Source organism: Dermacentor variabilis, chromosome 11 (genome assembly GCF_050947875.1).
Source record: "Dermacentor variabilis isolate Ectoservices chromosome 11, ASM5094787v1, whole genome shotgun sequence".
NCBI lineage: Eukaryota > Metazoa > Arthropoda > Arachnida > Ixodida > Ixodidae > Dermacentor > Dermacentor variabilis.
The window spans coordinates 113231782-113248995 of NC_134578.1; the positions used below are offsets into that span (position 1 = coordinate 113231782).

Genomic DNA, 17214 nt, shown 5'->3' on the forward strand with positions numbered 1-17214 from the left:
CAGTTATTAATTGCAACAAGAGTGTCAACACAGCAGGAATATAATGATGCACAATGCACGGAATGCATTAATTAGCCAAATGCAGTGCCTTCGCAACATGGTAATCTAGCACTGTATTTCTTTTTTCTCCTTTTCCACGATAGAACGCCGCGCCTAATGCGAATAAAAGTGAACGTCGATTTCACACATGCCACTGATAATATCTAGAGATACGGGGAGCTGACGTGTGGGCATGTGCACAAAATATTTGCGTCGGCCGGGAATCGAACCCGGGTCAACTGCTTGGAAGGCAGCTATGCTAACCACTATACCACCGACGCGTGTTTCCGGTTGTTCCAAGCAGTCCTACTTCAGTTGTTAATTGCAACAAAAGTGTCAACACAGCCGGAATAAAATGACGCCGAATGCTCGGAATGAATCTATTAGCCAGATGCAGTGCCTTCGCAACATGGTAATCTAGCACTGTATTTCTTTTTTCTCCTTTTCCACGATAGAACACCACGCTTAATAGGAATAAAAGTAAAGGTCGATTTCACACATGCCACTGATAATATCTAGAGATACGGGGAGCTGACGTGTGGGCATGTGCACAAGATATTTGCGTCGGCCGGGAATCGAACCCGGGTCAACTGCTTGGAAGGCAGCTATGTTAACCACTATACCACCGACTCGTGTTTCCAGTTGTTCCAAGCAGTCCTACTTCAGTTATTAATTGCAACAAGAGTGTCAACACAGCAGGAATATAATGATGCACAATGCACGGAATGCATTAATTAGCCAAATGCAGTGCCTTCGCAACATGGTAATCTGGCACTGTATTTCTTTTTTCTCCTTTTCCACGATAGAACACCACGCCTAATGCGAATAAAAGTGAACGTCGATTTCACACATGCCACTGATAATATCTAGAGATACGGGGAGCTGACGTGTGGGCATGTGCACAAAATATTTGCGTTGGCCGGGAATCGAACCCGGGTCAACTGCTTGGAAGGCAGCTATGCTAACCACTATACCACCGACGCGTGTTTCCGGGTGTTCCAAGCAGTCCTACTTCAGTTGTTAATTGCAACAAGAGTGTCAACACAGCCGGAATAAAATGACGCCGAATGCTCGGAATGAATCTTTTAGCCAGATGCAGTGCCTTCGCAACATGGTAATCTAGCACTGTATTTCTTTTTTCTCCTTTTCCACGATAGAACACCACGCTTAATAGGAATAAAAGTAAAGGTCGATTTCACACATGCCACTGATAATATCTAGAGATACGGGGAGCTGACGTGTGGGCATGTGCACAAAATATTTGCGTCGGCCGGGAATCGAATCCGGGTCAACTGCTTGGAAGGCAGCTATGCTAACCACTATACCACCGACGCGTGTTTCCAGTTGTTCCAAGCAGTCCTACTTCAGTTATTAATTGCAACAAGAGTGTCAACACAGCAGGAATATAATGATGCACAATGCACGGAATGCATTAATTAGCCAAATGCAGTGCCTTCGCAACATGGTAATCTGGCACCGTATTTCTTTTTTCTCCTTTTCCACGATAGAACACCACGCCTAATGCGAATAAAAGTGAACGTCGATTTCACACATGCCACTGATAATATCTAGAGATACGGGGAGCTGACGTGTGGGCATGTGCACAAAATATTTGCGTCGGCCGGGAATCGAACCCGGGTCAACTGCTTGGAAGGCAGCTATGCTAACCACTATACCACCGACGCGTGTTTCCGGTTGTTCCAAGCAGTCCTACTTCAGTTGTTAATTGTAACAAGAGTGTCAACACAGCCAGAATAAAATGACGCCGAATGCTCGGAATGAATCTATTAGCCAGATGCAGTGCCTTCGCAACATGGTAATCTAGCACTGTATTTCTTTTTTCTCCTTTTCCACGATAGAACACCACGCTTAATAGGAATAAAAGTAAAGGTCGATTTCACACATGCCACTGATAATATCTAGAGATACGGGGAGCTGACGTGTGGGCATGTGCACAAGATATTTGCGTCGGCCGGGAATCGAACCCGGGTCAACTGCTTGGAAGGCAGCTATGTTAACCACTATACCACCGACTCGTGTTTCCAGTTGTTCCAAGCAGTCCTACTTCAGTTATTAATTGCAACAAGAGTGTCAACACAGCAGGAATATAATGATGCACAATGCACGGAATGCATTAATTAGCCAAATGCAGTGCCTTCGCAACATGGTAATCTGGCACTGTATTTCTTTTTTCTCCTTTTCCACGATAGAACACCACGCCTAATGCGAATAAAAGTGAACGTCGATTTCACACATGCCACTGATAATATCTAGAGATACGGGGAGCTGACGTGTGGGCATGTGCACAAAATATTTGCGTCGGCCGGGAATCGAACCCGGGTCAACTGCTTGGAAGGCAGCTATGCTAACCACTATACCACCGACGCGTGTTTCCGGTTGTTCCAAGCAGTCCTACTTCAGTTGTTAATTGCAACAAGAGTGTCAACACAGCCGGAATAAAATGACGCCGAATGCTCGGAATGAATCTTTTAGCCAGATGCAGTGCCTTCGCAACATGGTAATCTAGCACTGTATTTCTTTTTTCTCCTTTTCCACGATAGAACACCACGCTTAATAGGAATAAAAGTAAAGGTCGATTTCACACATGCCACTGATAATATCTAGAGATACGGGGAGCTGACGTGTGGGCATGTGCACAAAATATTTGCGTCGGCCGGGAATCGAATCCGGGTCAACTGCTTGGAAGGCAGCTATGCTAACCACTATACCACCGACGCGTGTTTCCAGTTGTTCCAAGCAGTCCTACTTCAGTTATTAATTGCAACAAGAGTGTCAACACAGCAGGAATATAATGATGCACAATGCACGGAATGCATTATTAGCCAAATGCAGTGCCTTCGCAACATGGTAATCTGGCACCGTATTTCTTTTTTCTCCTTTTCCACGATAGAACACCACGCCTAATGCGAATAAAAGTGAACGTCGATTTCACACATGCCACTGATAATATCTAGAGATACGGGGAGCTGACGTGTGGGCATGTGCACAAAATATTTGCGTCGGCCGGGAATCGAACCCGGGTCAACTGCTTGGAAGGCAGCTATGCTAACCACTATACCACCGACGCGTGTTTCCGGTTGTTCCAAGCAGTCCTACTTCAGTTGTTAATTGCAACAAGAGTGTCAACACAGCCGGAATAAAATGACGCCGAATGCTCGGAATGAATCTTTTAGCCAGATGCAGTGCCTTCGCAACATGGTAATCTAGCACTGTATTTCTTTTTTCTCCTTTTCCACGATAGAACACCACGCTTAATAGGAATAAAAGTAAAGGTCGATTTCACACATGCCACTGATAATATCTAGAGATACGGGGAGCTGACGTGTGGGCATGTGCACAAAATATTTGCGTCGGCCGGGAATCGAATCCGGGTCAACTGCTTGGAAGGCAGCTATGCTAACCACTATACCACCGACGCGTGTTTCCAGTCGTTCCAAGCAGTCCTACTTCAGTTATTAATTGCAACAAGAGTGTCAACACAGCAGGAATATAATGATGCACAATGCACGGAATGCATTAATTAGCCAAATGCAGTGCCTTCGCAACATGGTAATCTAGCACTGTATTTCTTTTTTCTCCTTTTCCACGATAGAACACCACGCCTAATGCGAATAAAAGTGAACGTCGATTTCACACATGCCACTGATAATATCTAGAGATACGGGGAGCTGACGTGTGGGCATGTGCACAAAATATTTGCGTCGGCCGGGAGTCGAACCCGGGTCAACTGCTTGGAAGGCAGCTATGCTAACCACTATACCACCGACGCGTGTTTCCGGTTGTTCCAAGCAGTCCTACTTCAGTTGTTAATTCCAACAAGAGTGTCAACACAGCCGGAATAAAATGATGCACAATGCACGGAATGCATTAATTAGCCAAATGCAGCGCCTTCGCAACATGGTAATCTGGCACTGTATTTCTTTTTTCTCCTTTTCCACGATAGAACACCACGCCTAATGCGAATAAAAGTGAACGTCGATTTCACACATGCCACTGATAATATCTAGAGATACGGGGAGCTGACGTGTGGGCATGTGCACAAAATATTTGCGTCGGCCGGGAATCGAACCCGGGTCAACTGCTTGGAAGGCAGCTATGCTAACCACTATACCACCGACGCGTGTTTCCGGTTGTTCCAAGCAGTCCTACTTCAGTTGTTAATTGCAACAAGAGTGTCAACACAGCCGGAATAAAATGACGCCGAATGCTCGGAATGAATCTATTAGCCAGATGCAGTGCCTTCGCAACATGGTAATCTAGCACTGTATTTCTTTTTTCTCCTTTTCCACGATAGAACACCACGCTTAATAGGAATAAAAGTAAAGGTCGATTTCACACATGCCACTGATAATATCTAGAGATACGGGGAGCTGACGTGTGGGCATGTGCACAAGATATTTGCGTCGGCCGGGAATCGAACCCGGGTCAACTGCTTGGAAGGCAGCTATGTTAACCACTATACCACCGACTCGTGTTTCCACTTGTTCCAAGCAGTCCTACTTCAGTTATTAATTGCAACAAGAGTGTCAACACAGCAGGAATATAATGATGCACAATGCACGGAATGCATTAATTAGCCAAATGCAGTGCCTTCGCAACATGGTAATCTGGCACTGTATTTCTTTTTTCTCCTTTTCCACGATAGAACACCACGCCTAATGCGAATAAAAGTGAACGTCGATTTCACACATGCCACTGATAATATCTAGAGATACGGGGAGCTGACGTGTGGGCATGTGCACAAAATATTTGCGTCGGCCGGGAATCGAACCCGGGTCAACTGCTTGGAAGGCAGCTATGCTAACCACTATACCACCGACGCGTGTTTCCGGTTGTTCCAAGCAGTCCTACTTCAGTTGTTAATTGCAACAAGAGTGTCAACACAGCCGGAATAAAATGACGCCGAATGCTCGGAATGAATCTTTTAGCCAGATGCAGTGCCTTCGCAACATGGTAATCTAGCACTGTATTTCTTTTTTCTCCTTTTCCACGATAGAACACCACGCTTAATAGGAATAAAAGTAAAGGTCGATTTCACACATGCCACTGATAATATCTAGAGATACGGGGAGCTGACGTGTGGGCATGTGCACAAAATATTTGCGTCGGCCGGGAATCGAATCCGGGTCAACTGCTTGTAAGGCAGCAATGCTAACCACTATACCACCGACGCGTGTTTCCAGTTGTTCCAAGCAGTCCTACTTCAGTTATTAATTGCAACAAGAGTGTCAACACAGCAGGAATATAATGATGCACAATGCTCGGAATGCATCTATTAGCCAGATGCAGTGCCTTCGCAACATGGTAATCTAGCACTGTATTTCTTTTTTCTCCTTTTCCACGATAGAACGCCGCGCCTAATGCGAATAAAAGTGAACGTCGATTTCACACATGCCACTGATAATATCTAGAGATACGGGGAGCTGACGTGTGGGCATGTGCACAAAATATTTGCGTCGGCCGGGAATCGAATCCGGGTCAACTGCTTGTAAGGCAGCTATGCTAACCACTATACCACCGACGCGTGTTTCCGGTTGTTCCAAGCAGTTCTACTTCAGTTATTAATTGCAACAAGAGTGTCAACACAGCAGGAATATAATGATGCACAATGCACGGAATGCATTAATTAGCCAAATGCAGTGCCTTCGCAACATGGTAATCTAGCACTGTATTTCTTTTTTCTCCTTTTCCACGATAGAACACCACGCCTAATGCGAATAAAAGTGAACGTCGATTTCACACATGCCACTGATAATATCTAGAGATACGGGGAGCTGACGTGTGGGCATGTGCACAAAATATTTGCGTCGGCCGGGAGTCGAACCCGGGTCAACTGCTTGGAAGGCAGCTATGCTAACCACTATACCACCGACGCGTGTTTCCGGTTGTTCCAAGCAGTCCTACTTCAGTTGTTAATTGCAACAAGAGTGTCAACACAGCCGGAATAAAATGACGCCGAATGCTCGGAATGAATCTATTAGCCAGATGCAGTGCCTTCGCAACATGGTAATCTAGCACTGTATTTCTTTTTTCTCCTTTTCCACGATAGAACACCACGCTTAATAGGAATAAAAGTAAAGGTCGATTTCACACATGCCACTGATAATATCTAGAGATACGGGGAGCTGACGTGTGGGCATGTGCACAAAATATTTGCGTCGGCCGGGAATCGAACCCGGGTCAACTGCTTGGAAGGCAGCTATGCTAACCACTATATCACCGACGCGTGTTTCCAGTTGTTCCAAGCAGTCCTACTTCAGTTATTAATTGCAACAAGAGTGTCAACACAGCAGGAACATAATGATGCACAATGCACGGAATGCATTAATTAGCCAAATGCAGTGCCTTCGCAACATGGTAATCTAGCAGTGTATTGCTTTTTTCTCCTTTTCCACGATAGAACACCACGCTTAATGCGAATAAAAGTGAAGGTCGATTTCACACATGCCACTGATAATATCTAGAGATACGGGGAGCTGACGTGTGGGCATGTGCACAAAATATTTGCGTCGGCCGGGAATCGAACCCGGGTCAACTGCTTGGATGGCAGCTATGCTAACCACTATACCACCGACGCGTGTTTCCAGTTGTTCCAAGCAGTCCTACTTCAGTTGTTAATTGCAACAAGAGTGTCAACACAGCCGGAATAAAATGATGCACAATGCACGGAATGCAATAATTAGCCAAATGCAGTGCCTTCGCAACATGGTAATCTAGCACTGTATTTCTTTTTTCTCCTTTTCCACGATAGAACACCACGCCTAATGCGAATAAAAGTGAACGTCGATTTCACACATGCCACTGATAATATCTAGAGATACGGGGAGCTGACGTGTGGGCATGTGCACAAAATATTTGCGTCGGCCGGGAGTCGAACCCGGGTCAACTGCTTGGAAGGCAGCTATGCTAACCACTATACCACCGACGCGTGTTTCCGGTTGTTCCAAGCAGTCCTACTTCAGTTGTTAATTGCAACAAGAGTGTCAACACAGCCGGAATAAAATGACGCCGAATGCTCGGAATGAATCTATTAGCCAGATGCAGTGCCTTCGCAACATGGTAATCTAGCACTGTATTTCTTTTTTCTCCTTTTCCACGATAGAACACCACGCTTAATAGGAATAAAAGTAAAGGTCGATTTCACACATGCCACTGATAATATCTAGAGATACGGGGAGCTGACGTGTGGGCATGTGCACAAAATATTTGCGTCGGCCGGGAATCGAACCCGGGTCAACTGCTTGGAAGGCAGCTATGCTAACCACTATATCACCGACGCGTGTTTCCAGTTGTTCCAAGCAGTCCTACTTCAGTTATTAATTGCAACAAGAGTGTCAACACAGCAGGAATATAATGATGCACAATGCACGGAATGCATTAATTAGCCAAATGCAGTGCCTTCGCAACATGGTTATCTAGCAGTGTACTGCTTTTTTCTCCTTTTCCACGATAGAACACCACGCTTAATACGAATAAAAGTAAACGTCGATTTCACACATGCCACTGATAATATCTAGAGATACGGGGAGCTGACGTGTGGGCATGTGCACAAGATATTTGCGTCGGCCGGGAATCGAACCCGGGTCAACTGCTTGGAAGGCAGCTATGTTAACCACTATACCACCGACTCGTGTTTCCAGTTGTTCCAAGCAGTCCTACTTCAGTTATTAATTGCAACAAGAGTGTCAACACAGCAGGAATATAATGATGCACAATGCACGGAATGCATTAATTAGCCAAATGCAGTGCCTTCGCAACATGGTAATCTGGCACTGTATTTCTTTTTTCTCCTTTTCCACGATAGAACACCACGCCTAATGCGAATAAAAGTGAACGTCGATTTCACACATGCCACTGATAATATCTAGAGATACGGGGAGCTGACGTGTGGGCATGTGCACAAAATATTTGCGTCGGCCGGGAATCGAACCCGGGTCAACTGCTTGGAAGGCAGCTATGCTAACCACTATACCACCGACGCGTGTTTCCGGTTGTTCCAAGCAGTCCTACTTCAGTTGTTAATTGCAACAAGAGTGTCAACACAGCCGGAATAAAATGACGCCGAATGCTCGGAATGAATCTTTTAGCCAGATGCAGTGCCTTCGCAACATGGTAATCTAGCACTGTATTTCTTTTTTCTCCTTTTCCACGATAGAACACCACGCTTAATAGGAATAAAAGTAAAGGTCGATTTCACACATGCCACTGATAATATCTAGAGATACGGGGAGCTGACGTGTGGGCATGTGCACAAAATATTTGCGTCGGCCGGGAATCGAATCCGGGTCAACTGCTTGTAAGGCAGCAATGCTAACCACTATACCACCGACGCGTGTTTCCAGTTGTTCCAAGCAGTCCTACTTCAGTTATTAATTGCAACAAGAGTGTCAACACAGCAGGAATATAATGATGCACAATGCTCGGAATGCATCTATTAGCCAGATGCAGTGCCTTCGCAACATGGTAATCTAGCACTGTATTTCTTTTTTCTCCTTTTCCACGATAGAACGCCGCGCCTAATGCGAATAAAAGTGAACGTCGATTTCACACATGCCACTGATAATATCTAGAGATACGGGGAGCTGACGTGTGGGCATGTGCACAAAATATTTGCGTCGGCCGGGAATCGAATCCGGGTCAACTGCTTGTAAGGCAGCTATGCTAACCACTATACCACCGACGCGTGTTTCCGGTTGTTCCAAGCAGTTCTACTTCAGTTATTAATTGCAACAAGAGTGTCAACACAGCAGGAATATAATGATGCACAATGCACGGAATGCATTAATTAGCCAAATGCAGTGCCTTCGCAACATGGTAATCTAGCACTGTATTTCTTTTTTCTCCTTTTCCACGATAGAACACCACGCCTAATGCGAATAAATGTGAACGTCGATTTCACACATGCCACTGATAATATCTAGAGATACGGGGAGCTGACGTGTGGGCATGTGCACAAAATATTTGCGTCGGCCGGGAGTCGAACCCGGGTCAACTGCTTGGAAGGCAGCTATGCTAACCACTATACCACCGACGCGTGTTTCCGGTTGTTCCAAGCAGTCCTACTTCAGTTGTTAATTGCAACAAGAGTGTCAACACAGCCGGAATTAAATGACGCCGAATGCTCGGAATGAATCTATTAGCCAGATGCAGTGCCTTCGCAACATGGTAATCTAGCACTGTATTTCTTTTTTCTCCTTTTCCACGATAGAACACCACGCTTAATAGGAATAAAAGTAAAGGTCGATTTCACACATGCCACTGATAATATCTAGAGATACGGGGAGCTGACGTGTGGGCATGTGCACAAAATATTTGCGTCGGCCGGGAATCGAATCCGGGTCAACTGCTTGGAAGGCAGCTATGCTAACCACTATACCACCGACGCGTGTTTCCGGTTGTTCCAAGCAGTCCTACTTCAGTTATTAATTGCAACAAGAGTGTCAACACAGCAGGAATATAATGATGCACAATGCACGGAATGCATTAATTAGCCAAATGCAGTGCCTTCGCAACATGGTAATCTAGCACTGTATTTCTTTTTTCTCCTTTTCCACGATAGAACACCACGCTTAATACGAATAAAAGTAAAGGTCGATTTCACACATGCCACTGATAATATCTAGAGATACGGGGAGCTGACGTGTGGGCATGTGCACAAAATATTTGCGTCGGCCGGGAATCGAATCCGGGTCAACTGCTTGGAAGGCAGCTATGCTAACCACTATACCACCGACGCGTGTTTCCGGTTGTTCCAAGCAGTCCTACTTCAGTTATTAATTGCAACAAGAGTGTCAACACAGCAGGAATATAATGATGCACAATGCTCGGAATGCATCTATTAGCCAGATGCAGTGCCTTCGCAACATGGTAATCTAGCACTGTATTTCTTTTTTCTCCTTTTCCACGATAGAACGCCGCGCCTAATGCGAATAAAAGTGAACGTCGATTTCACACATGCCACTGATAATATCTAGAGATACGGGGAGCTGACGTGTGGGCATGTGCACAAAATATTTGCGTCGGCCGGGAATCGAACCCGGGTCAACTGCTTGGAAGGCAGCTATGCTAACCACTATACCACCGACGCGTGTTTCCAGTTGTTCCAAGCAGTCCTACTTCAGTTATTAATTGCAACAAGAGTGTCAACACAGGAGGAATATAATGATGCACAATGCACGGAATGCATTAATTAGCCAAATGCAGCGCCTTCGCAACATGGTTATCTAGCAGTGTATTGCTTTTTTCTCCTTTTCCACGATAGAACACCACGCTTAATTCGAATAAAAGGGAAGGTCGATTTCACACATGCCACTTATAATATCTAGAGATACGGGGAGCTGACGTGTGGGCATGTGCACAAAATATTTGCGTCGGCCGGGAATCGAATCCGGGTCAACTGCTTGGAAGGCAGCTATGCTAACCACTATACCACCGACGCGTGTTTCCAGTTGTTCCAAGCAGTTCTACTTCAGTTGTTAATTGCAACAAGAGTGTCAACACAGCCGGAATAAAATGATGCACAATGCACGGAATGCATTAATTAGCCAAATGCAGTGCCTTCGCAACATGGTAATCTAGCACTGTATTTCTTTTTTCTCCTTTTCCACGATAGAACGCCGCGCCTAATGCGAATAAAAGTGAACGTCGATTTCACACATGCCACTGATCATATCAAGACAAACGGGGAGCTGACCTGTGGGCATGTGCACAAAATATTTGTGTCGGCCGGGAATCGAACGCGGGTCAACTGCTTGGAAGGCAGCTATGCTAACCACTATACCACCGACGCTTTTTTTTTCTTTATTGCCAGTACTCGACATAACACAACACAAATTCCTAAATGGTATAAACAAAGACCAAAGAAGCAAAAAGGGATGAATACACAAACGGAACAAGGAAGAGTAATATTTACATTCGCTGCCGTCCGCTATTGTGGCACGACGTTGTCGGATTAAAATTCCTTTAGTGCTGTAAGGGGTTCAACCCTCGACAGCCACTCAGGAACAGGCTGTTGCATCTTCATCACTTCCACATACCGTTGCATGGATTCACAAAAGTACAGACGCGCCGGTCGGGCATCCGGGTCACAATGGTAACCCGCCATTCTTGCGCGCCATAAACAGTGGAGGCCCGTAAGCATGATCAGGTCGTACGGGAAACCTTCGTCGTCATATACTGGCAGAAACCTGATTCCGTGGGGATCTATAGGTAGCTCCTTTTTTAGAGTCCTTTGTAACACGTCCCAGAAAAAGACCCCTTCCCAACAGTGGATGAAGACATGATCTATGCTTTCTGTTTTTTTACATATAAGGCAGTGGGTTCCCCATGGCATGTAGAACCCACGTTGTTCAAGGAAGAATTTAACAGGTAGAGTACCGGTGTGTAATTTAAAGAAGAACGATTTAGTGGCTGGTTGAACTGGCATCTTCTTCACCCTTTTCAATACATCTAGGCCTGGGCCTCCACTGTACGGGGCTCTGTACATAGGTACCAGCGAAACATTGTCACATAAATCACGATATAACTTTTTCCGTTTTACATTCCACAAATATGCACTTGAAAAACGAACACGCAAAAAGGCAACACTCTGAACTATTTCCCGAAAGAAACCACGGACTGGTCCTGGCATTATTTCCGTACCTACAACGAATTCGGGAAGTGATCTTGACAGCCTCATTTGGATCACCGTGCGCAGAAATGGGTCGTTTGCATCTCGAAAGAAGGAGAATCTATTCACCAGTTGACGCAGGAAGAGGTGCGCCAACCCCAGACCACCATCCTTCACGCGCCGGAAGAGATTATCTCGGCTACATCGCTCCCAGCTTGATGCCCACACGAATACAGCGAACACGCGGTGCAGTTTCTGCACATTAATACGAGAGCACTGTAGTACCTGCATTACGTACCAGATCTTTGTCACGAGAAACATGTTGCACGCTGTAGCTCTCGCGAATATTGACAAGTAACAGGCGTTCCATCGGTCGGCTTTTTCTTTTAGTTGTTTTGTCCGCTCCTTCCAGTACTCGCTACTGTCCTTGTAGGCATCAAGGGGTGCTCCAAGGTACTTCACTGGCGTCGTGACCCAGTTTACGTTCGAAAAGTGGTCTGGTGTAGACGCCCATCCTCCATGCCAAAACCCCAAACATTTCTGCCAGTTAACGTAGCTGTTAGTGACGTTACCAAACTTTTTGACGATATTCACAGTATTCAATACACTTTGTTTGTCCTTACAGCACACAGCCACATCGTCAGCGTATGCCAGTAGCTTCACTTCTGCTGATTGAAGACTAAACCCCTTAATACATTCATTTTCAATGATGGCCAGACACAGCGTTTCTATGTAGACACAAAACAGGAGTGGACTGAGTGGACAACCCTGGCGAACGGAGCGCTTCACGTTAATGGGGGCCCCCAACATCTGATTAACTATAAGTCTGGTATAGCAGCTCCGGTACGCCATGGTCACCCCTTCAGTGATTATGTGGCGAAAATTAACGTGTTCAAGGATGGTAAGCAATATGTCGTGAGAAACACAATCAAACGCCTTCTCCAAGTCTAGCTGGAGGATGGCTACTGCAGCGCACATGGCGTCACAACACTCCAGCACACACTTCATTTTATGGATGTTAGTGAAAATGGTTCTTCCACGAATACCACACGTCTGGTGTGGGCCGACTACTTCCTGAATAACTGACTGGACCCGTCGTGCCAACACCTTCATCAATATTTTGTAGTCGCAGTTAGTAAGCGCTATGGGTCTGTAGGAGGAAAGTTGCTTGAGCTTTTCGGTCTCTTCTGTTTTCGGTATTAGTACTGTATGGGACTGGCCAAAGGATGGTGGAAGTATTTTCAGTTCATATGCTTCATTGAAAACTGCTGTTAAGATAGGAGCTAGGTGGCTTTTGAACGATTTGTACCATGCGGCACAAAGACCGTCTGGACCTGGCGACTTCCCAGGATTCAGGTCTTCGATGGCTTTCATCACTTCATGTTCTGTTAATGGTCGTTCTAAGGTTTCTTTAACCTCACTCGACAGCTGTGGGATTCGTTGCAAAAATAATTTCTTGAAATCGTGCATGTTGACAGGCCTGAATGTAAAAAGTTCTTTGTAATGCTCAAAGAAAGCACGCCCTATATTATTGTTATCCGTTAATACCACCCCTTCATATTCGATAGCCTCAATCTGCTTACGTCTCGAGTGCTTTTTTTCTAACCCCAGTGCTCTTTTCGTTGGCGTTTCCCCGCATGATAGCCTTTCTGCTCTGGCGCGCACTAGCGCACCTCGGAAGCGATCTTCGTCGAATACCTCGAGCTTCTTCTTAACGGCGCGCATATCTTGTTGATAGGCGCCAGGTTGCATGCATTCAAGCTTCGCAAATTTTTCTAGCAATGTTGTTAAATCCTTTTCTCTGGCCTTTTGTTCATATCGCAGTACGCTACTTCTTTCGATTGCCTTCAATTTAATGCTTTGCTTCAGCAACTCCCATTCCTCACCAAATTTCGTAGAACTGTCTGTTCCAAAAGAATTCAGAGTAGCCACTACATTTTCGTTAAACGTTTCATCCCGTAACAGCTCTGCATTCAATTTCCACAGTTCCCAGACGAACTTGTTTCGTTCTTTCTTCCTGCCCACCGTGCATTTTACCAGGCAGTGGTCAGAATATGATATGGTCGTAACTGTGTAGCACTGGCATTTTTCAACTAAATCATATGAAAGATAGATACGGTCTAAGCGTGCGTGACTTGTGCCCTGAAAGTGAGTGTAGCTTACGTCTCCGTGACCGCGAAAACATTCTGCGATATCTTCTAATTCGAATTCGTGTGTGTTCTGCGCCAGGATATCACTACTTTTGTCACAAACCACGCGACGCGTAGACCTATCCTCAGCTTTCAATACGCAGTTGAAGTCGCCTACACAGGCTATCATTTTTTGCACATGTAAATGATGCTTTAAACTCAAAAAGAAATTTGCCCTCTCTTGCACAGTATTAGGCGCATAAATGCAAAACACGCGCCATTGGACATTACAATAGCTGAAGTCACAAAAGACAAGTCGACCAGAAGTACAGGAGAAGTAACCATCTATAACAAGACCAGGGAGCTTCCTCACGAACAGCACACACCCTGCCGAAGTCCCTAAGGCGTGGCTCACTACCGTATAGTAGTTATACGTGAATCTTTGCACCATGCTCCCGGTCTCCTCCTCGCCGTCTACCTTGGTTTCTTGCACGGCTAAAACGTCGAGGTCGTGGTCCACTAGTAGTCTGTAAACCTGACTCTGTTTCCTTTTGGCGGCCAGACCTCGAACGTTTAGCGTGCCGAGGCTAAGCGACAGGTTGGTAGCCATTATTGGTGAAAACCGGAGGGGAGAAGGCCCGGAGCATGGTGCTCACCTTAACGTCTAGCTGACCGCTAGACGCCTCCGTGGCCATCCGGCGGCCGTCGCCCGGGTTCCTCTTTGGTCGGCTTCGGGGTAAGCCTACGGTCAGTCTCCAAGTTCGGCTTAGGCTTGAGGGTGGAGCGCCTTCCAGGTAGCGTCTTAGCGGGTGGTGCCTCGGAGTCACCGCCAGCCTTTCCGTCGACTTTCTCCTCGTGCTGCAGGGATCTCTTGACCGGTGCCGAGACGGATTCGACGCGGGCGCTAGCAGGGGTCGCGTTGTCGTCCGCCTCTGCCTGCGTTGCATCCGTAGCTGGCTGGCAGCTCTCATTTTCATGCGGGGCCGTCTTCACGCTCTCGACTGTAGCTGCTGGTTCTTTGGGGGGAGGGATATTCCTTCCTCCTTCGGCTTGCTTGGTCGTCACGCCGGTTTCTGCCGCCACTTTGCCGTTTCCAGCTCCCGTGGCCGCTTCCTCCGCCTCGGTCACGTCCATTACATGGTCTAACGTCGACGGCTCGCTCTCCGCCGAACCCGCGGCTACTGCGTATGAACGCACACAGTCCGCGTCGTTGTGTCCAAAAAGCCTGCACCGCGAGCAACGGGGAACCTTGCATTCACGACGAACGTGGCCAGAGCCTCGGCAGCGCAGGCACTGCATGGGACGTCCTGGGGCTACCACCAGCGCAAGCTCGCCGGCGACGCGGATCTGGTGGGGCAGGTCGTCGACTTTCATTCCTGCCTTCAGCTGCAGCAGCACTGCTCGGGTCGTCGAGCCCTTGTCGGAAACGCCATCCACTCGCCAGCGCTCCCGGGTTACTTCCGTCACCTTGCCGAAGGAGGCCAGCGCGGTCTTGACGTCTTCGTCGTCCACCCCATGCAGAAGCCAGTGGATACGAAGCTTCACCTGTTGTTCCTTGGGGTCGATGACTAGGCAGCGACGCCCCTTCACCTGCAGCTCCTTCAGGGCCGCCAGCTTTTCGGCAGCCTCGGCTGTCTTCATCGTCACCGCCCATACATGGTTGATTTGGTATGCTCCGAGGGCGACGACGCCAGAGAGCATACCAACAGCTTGAAGCGCGTCTCGAAAATCTTCTACACGAAACGGGCGAACACGAGCGTCGCCGTGCAAAAAAACTGTGTTCAAAACAATACGTCCTGTAGGTAGGCGAGGCAAAATTATCTGGTAATCTTTATCTTCTTCCGTCGAAAGCCTGTTGCCGCGGCTAACAGCCGCATATGCCGCTCCATTGGAGCCCATGATCCCGCGATCCGTTCAGCTCGGGAGCCGGAAGCAGAATGACTATACCACCGACGCGTGTTTCCAGTTGTTCCAAGCAGTCCTACTTCAGTTGTTAATTGCAAGAAGAGTTTCAACACAGCCGGAATAAAATGATGCACAATGCACGGAATGCATTATTTAGCCAAATGCAGCGCCTTCGCAACATGGTTATCTAGCAGTGTACTGCTCTTTTCTCCTTTTCCACGATAGAACACCACGCTTAATACGAATAAAAGTAAAGGTCGATTTCACACATGCCACTGATAATATCTAGAGATACGGGGAGCTGACGTGTGGGCATGTGCACAAGATATTTGCGTCGGCCGGGAATCGAACCCGGGTCAACTGCTTGGAAGGCAGCTATGCTAACCACTATACCACCGACGCGTGTTTCCAGTTGTTCCAAGCAGTCCTACTTCAGTTGTTAATTGCAACAAGAGTGTCAACACAGCAGGAATATAATGATGCACACTGCACGGAATGCATTAATTAGCCAAATGCAGTGCCTTCGCAACATGGTAATCTAGCACTGTATTTCTTTTTTCTCCTTTTCCACGATAGAACACCACGCTTAATACGAATAAAAGTAAAGGTCGATTTCACACATGCCACTGATAATATCTAGAGATACGGGGAGCTGACGTGTGGGCATGTGCACAAGATATTTGCGTCGGCCGGGAATCGAACCCGGGTCAACTGCTTGGAAGGCAGCTATGCTAACCACTATACCACCGACGCGTGTTTCCGGTTGTTCCAAGCAGTCCTACTTCAGTTGTTAATTGCAACAAGAGTGTCAACACAGCCGGAATAAAATGATGCACAATGCACGGAATGCATTAATTAGCCAAATGCAGCGCCTTCGCAACATGGTTATCTAGCAGTGTATTGCTTTTTTCTCCTTTTCCACAATAGAACACCACGCTTAATTCGAATAAAAGGGAAGGTCGATTTCACACATGCCACTGATAATATCTAGAGATACGGGGAGCTGACGTGTGGGCATGTGCACAAAATATTTGCGTCGGCCGGGAATCGAACCCGGGTCAACTGCTTGGAAGGCAGCTATGCTAACCACTATACCACCGACGCGTGTTTCCAGTTGTTCCAAGCAGTTCTACTTCAGTTGTTAATTGCAACAAGAGTGTCAACACAGCCGGAATAAAATGATGCACAATGCACGGAATGCATTAATTAGCCAAATGCAGTGCCTTCGCAACATGGTAATCTAGCACTGTATTTCTTTTTTCTCCTTTTCCACGGTAGAACGCCGCGCCTAATGCGAATAAAAGTGAACGTCGATTTCACACATGCCACTGATCATATCAAGACAAACGGGGAGCTGACCTGTGGGCATGTGCACAAAATATTTGTGTCGGCCGGGAATCGAACCCGGGTCAACTGCTTGGAAGGCAGCTATGCTAACCACTATACCACCGACGCGTGTTTCCAGTTGTTCCAAGCAGTCCTACTTCAGTTGTTAATTGCAACAAGAGTGTC

The 17214-nt window shown here is 46.8% G+C and overlaps 23 non-coding genes across 23 annotated transcripts; all 23 read right to left on the reverse strand.

Moving 5' to 3' along the window:
- Positions 1 to 248: 248 nt before the first annotated feature.
- TRNAG-UCC (transfer RNA glycine (anticodon UCC)) lies at positions 249 to 320 on the reverse strand. The gene has a single exon. It is a non-coding gene; the product is annotated as a tRNA-Gly (tRNA).
- Positions 321 to 950: 630 nt separating this feature from the next.
- On the reverse strand, positions 951 to 1022 carry TRNAG-UCC (transfer RNA glycine (anticodon UCC)). The gene has a single exon. It is a non-coding gene; the product is annotated as a tRNA-Gly (tRNA).
- A 630-nt stretch (positions 1023 to 1652) lies between these two features.
- TRNAG-UCC (transfer RNA glycine (anticodon UCC)) lies at positions 1653 to 1724 on the reverse strand. The gene has a single exon. It is a non-coding gene; the product is annotated as a tRNA-Gly (tRNA).
- Positions 1725 to 2354: 630 nt separating this feature from the next.
- TRNAG-UCC (transfer RNA glycine (anticodon UCC)) lies at positions 2355 to 2426 on the reverse strand. The gene has a single exon. It is a non-coding gene; the product is annotated as a tRNA-Gly (tRNA).
- Positions 2427 to 3055: 629 nt separating this feature from the next.
- On the reverse strand, positions 3056 to 3127 carry TRNAG-UCC (transfer RNA glycine (anticodon UCC)). The gene has a single exon. It is a non-coding gene; the product is annotated as a tRNA-Gly (tRNA).
- A 630-nt stretch (positions 3128 to 3757) lies between these two features.
- TRNAG-UCC (transfer RNA glycine (anticodon UCC)) lies at positions 3758 to 3829 on the reverse strand. Its single transcript has one exon. It is a non-coding gene; the product is annotated as a tRNA-Gly (tRNA).
- Positions 3830 to 4108: 279 nt separating this feature from the next.
- On the reverse strand, positions 4109 to 4180 carry TRNAG-UCC (transfer RNA glycine (anticodon UCC)). Its single transcript has one exon. It is a non-coding gene; the product is annotated as a tRNA-Gly (tRNA).
- A 630-nt stretch (positions 4181 to 4810) lies between these two features.
- Positions 4811 to 4882, reverse strand: TRNAG-UCC (transfer RNA glycine (anticodon UCC)). The gene has a single exon. It is a non-coding gene; the product is annotated as a tRNA-Gly (tRNA).
- Positions 4883 to 5161: 279 nt separating this feature from the next.
- TRNAV-UAC (transfer RNA valine (anticodon UAC)) lies at positions 5162 to 5233 on the reverse strand. Its single transcript has one exon. It is a non-coding gene; the product is annotated as a tRNA-Val (tRNA).
- Positions 5234 to 5512: 279 nt separating this feature from the next.
- Positions 5513 to 5584, reverse strand: TRNAV-UAC (transfer RNA valine (anticodon UAC)). The gene has a single exon. It is a non-coding gene; the product is annotated as a tRNA-Val (tRNA).
- A 279-nt stretch (positions 5585 to 5863) lies between these two features.
- TRNAG-UCC (transfer RNA glycine (anticodon UCC)) lies at positions 5864 to 5935 on the reverse strand. Its single transcript has one exon. It is a non-coding gene; the product is annotated as a tRNA-Gly (tRNA).
- A 279-nt stretch (positions 5936 to 6214) lies between these two features.
- On the reverse strand, positions 6215 to 6286 carry TRNAG-UCC (transfer RNA glycine (anticodon UCC)). Its single transcript has one exon. It is a non-coding gene; the product is annotated as a tRNA-Gly (tRNA).
- A 630-nt stretch (positions 6287 to 6916) lies between these two features.
- TRNAG-UCC (transfer RNA glycine (anticodon UCC)) lies at positions 6917 to 6988 on the reverse strand. Its single transcript has one exon. It is a non-coding gene; the product is annotated as a tRNA-Gly (tRNA).
- A 279-nt stretch (positions 6989 to 7267) lies between these two features.
- Positions 7268 to 7339, reverse strand: TRNAG-UCC (transfer RNA glycine (anticodon UCC)). Its single transcript has one exon. It is a non-coding gene; the product is annotated as a tRNA-Gly (tRNA).
- A 630-nt stretch (positions 7340 to 7969) lies between these two features.
- Positions 7970 to 8041, reverse strand: TRNAG-UCC (transfer RNA glycine (anticodon UCC)). Its single transcript has one exon. It is a non-coding gene; the product is annotated as a tRNA-Gly (tRNA).
- Positions 8042 to 8320: 279 nt separating this feature from the next.
- On the reverse strand, positions 8321 to 8392 carry TRNAV-UAC (transfer RNA valine (anticodon UAC)). The gene has a single exon. It is a non-coding gene; the product is annotated as a tRNA-Val (tRNA).
- Positions 8393 to 8671: 279 nt separating this feature from the next.
- Positions 8672 to 8743, reverse strand: TRNAV-UAC (transfer RNA valine (anticodon UAC)). The gene has a single exon. It is a non-coding gene; the product is annotated as a tRNA-Val (tRNA).
- A 279-nt stretch (positions 8744 to 9022) lies between these two features.
- TRNAG-UCC (transfer RNA glycine (anticodon UCC)) lies at positions 9023 to 9094 on the reverse strand. The gene has a single exon. It is a non-coding gene; the product is annotated as a tRNA-Gly (tRNA).
- Positions 9095 to 10075: 981 nt separating this feature from the next.
- On the reverse strand, positions 10076 to 10147 carry TRNAG-UCC (transfer RNA glycine (anticodon UCC)). The gene has a single exon. It is a non-coding gene; the product is annotated as a tRNA-Gly (tRNA).
- A 5885-nt stretch (positions 10148 to 16032) lies between these two features.
- TRNAG-UCC (transfer RNA glycine (anticodon UCC)) lies at positions 16033 to 16104 on the reverse strand. The gene has a single exon. It is a non-coding gene; the product is annotated as a tRNA-Gly (tRNA).
- Positions 16105 to 16383: 279 nt separating this feature from the next.
- Positions 16384 to 16455, reverse strand: TRNAG-UCC (transfer RNA glycine (anticodon UCC)). Its single transcript has one exon. It is a non-coding gene; the product is annotated as a tRNA-Gly (tRNA).
- A 279-nt stretch (positions 16456 to 16734) lies between these two features.
- On the reverse strand, positions 16735 to 16806 carry TRNAG-UCC (transfer RNA glycine (anticodon UCC)). The gene has a single exon. It is a non-coding gene; the product is annotated as a tRNA-Gly (tRNA).
- A 279-nt stretch (positions 16807 to 17085) lies between these two features.
- On the reverse strand, positions 17086 to 17157 carry TRNAG-UCC (transfer RNA glycine (anticodon UCC)). The gene has a single exon. It is a non-coding gene; the product is annotated as a tRNA-Gly (tRNA).
- Between the last annotated feature and the right edge of the window lie 57 nt (positions 17158 to 17214).